Raw genomic sequence first — 2265 nt, forward strand, 5'->3', positions numbered from 1 at the left:
CCCGCCGGCAGCAGGTGAAGGCAGGAGGTAGTTTGCAGCCGCCGCCGGCAGATGGAGCGGGAGGGGTGCGGGCAGCGCGTGCCGCCGTGGGAGCCCGCTGGCCGCCTGCCCCACGCGTGGGGGTGGACCCCGGCCCCAGGCGCTTCCCCGCAGAGGGTCCCCCAGGCTGCCCGCAGGCTGCTCCTCCGGGCACGGCAAAAACAGGGCAACGGGAACTGCGCGGTTTAGCAGGCTAACTCGGTCTGCACAGGAAAGCTGATTTAACCCGGGTAAACTAGGTAGGATTCAAGGCAAGTTAAGTTTCAAGTGAGACTGTTACTCAATTAAAGAAAATACAACTATTAAACGAAAGTCCCTGCTTTCTCTCTCCCTCTTTTTTTCATCAAATCAATTTAAAGTCTTTTGCTAGGTTGAGCAATTAAAATTTCTTGCAATAAAACTGTCTGACCGCTGCCTGATTTTGCTTCAACATTAATGATGGCATACTCAACACTATCTGCACACTTTTAGGATACAAAGAATGTAAAATATGGAAGTCACCTCCTGGCGTCCATGGGTAGACAGGCAAAGCAGCTTCATCTTGCCCACCATGTGTGTCATGCAGAAGTAGGAAACTGTCCTCCAGAGAAGCGTTGAGTACTGACCCCAACCGGGATGGATAACAGCTTCCAGGCACCCCGTATCCCCTGGGGCCACCACTCCAGCTCAGAGAGGCAGCTCCTGGCTTCACAAATCTTGGGTAAATCTTGGGAGTGGAGTATGCCTAGGAGCGCGAGCAGGTTAGAAAAGCCAACAAAGAACTACTGCACTTGACTTTCTCAAGATGTTTTTAAAGGCTTCTTACGAAAGGGAGTGTATTTTTATTTGTTTACAATGAACAGTTTAGGGGTTTATTGTACTGTTGTCATGAACAGATGCAAGATGATGGTAATTACAGTGAATCAGCGTGAGGTCTCACACAAAGTGTAGTACGTGCATGGGGAATGGGAAGAGAAATAAGAAAAAGTGCAGTGAGCCAGAGTGTGGAAAACTGCTTTCATCTGAGCAATAGCTTCTGCTCACAGCATCTCATGGAAGTAAAACGGGTTACGATTGCATTCCTGCAAACAATGACAAGAAGCTTTAACATTCACTCAGACCAAGCAGCAGTGTGAATCCCTCTCCGTATTCATGCAAAATGCATGCGGAAGATGTGTGCAGGGGAAACCCCAAAGTGGGATCAAAAAGATATGCTCAGGGGAAATTATTGCTCTATTCACCAAACAACTCTGACTATGATGGCACATGAGAGGACAGATACTGTCAAGAGCTCCATTTACTGAGCGGGGATGAAGTGAGGGGGCACGGGAGGCCAGAGCAGATGAAAAATTTACATCTGGGAATGGAGCTAAGATTGCAGGGCAGAGGACGTGTTAGGCAGAGAAAATCAGGAATAGTGAAAATTTTATTTTAAAATAGTAAGAAAACAAAGATATAACTGATAAAATAAAGCTTCAGTGTGAGAGGCAAACAAGTAGAGGGAAGTTTTAACCTCTGTACCAATGCAACAATCATCCTAAAGAAAATAGGGAAATACAATAGCAGCATTACCTGTTACAGCCCATATTCCAGATGTGCCAAGTTTCAGAGTTATGTCAGAGCTCGGATACTATGTGACATTCCAGATGCCAGTTCAATGATATAATAAATCTCCCTTGGCTCCAGTTTCTGTGATCCTCATCCTGGTCACTGCAGGGTGAAAGAAGATATCAACGTGGGGAAGGTAACGCAGCAGCAGTTACCCACACAGAGGAAAGGCTGGGGAATAAATGATATAATTTTGCTTAAAGAAGGGTCTCTTTCTCAGAAAAGGTGCTACCAGTCGTTTGCATGAAATATGAGACAGAGCCACAGTAATATGGCTTTCCAGGATTCACTTACTGAAAGGGTCAGCAGAGAACTTTGTCACATGAAGACCTCTCATGTCTCCAGGAAGGAAGAGTCTCAAGTTAACCTGAGGTTTTGGAGATCTGGGTTCAAGCTATTTCCTTTACCAGACTCCTTTTGTGGCCATAGCTTTGTCACTTAGCTTACATTTCCAAGAAGTGCCTGAAGCTACATGTAACTGTCTGTAAAGATCTCTTACTGTATTGCTAGAAGAAGACAAGAGCCCAGATATCTGCTAGGTATCTGTCTTTAATGCCAGGTGCAAAAACATCTTTACAAACCAGACCTTTCACCCAAGATTTCTCACTTGTTTTCATCATTTCTCATAAATCCCAAGAG

The sequence above is a fragment of the Aptenodytes forsteri genome, unplaced genomic scaffold (genome assembly GCF_000699145.1).
Source record: "Aptenodytes forsteri isolate BGI_AS27 unplaced genomic scaffold, ASM69914v1 Scaffold40, whole genome shotgun sequence".
Taxonomy (NCBI): domain Eukaryota; kingdom Metazoa; phylum Chordata; class Aves; order Sphenisciformes; family Spheniscidae; genus Aptenodytes; species Aptenodytes forsteri.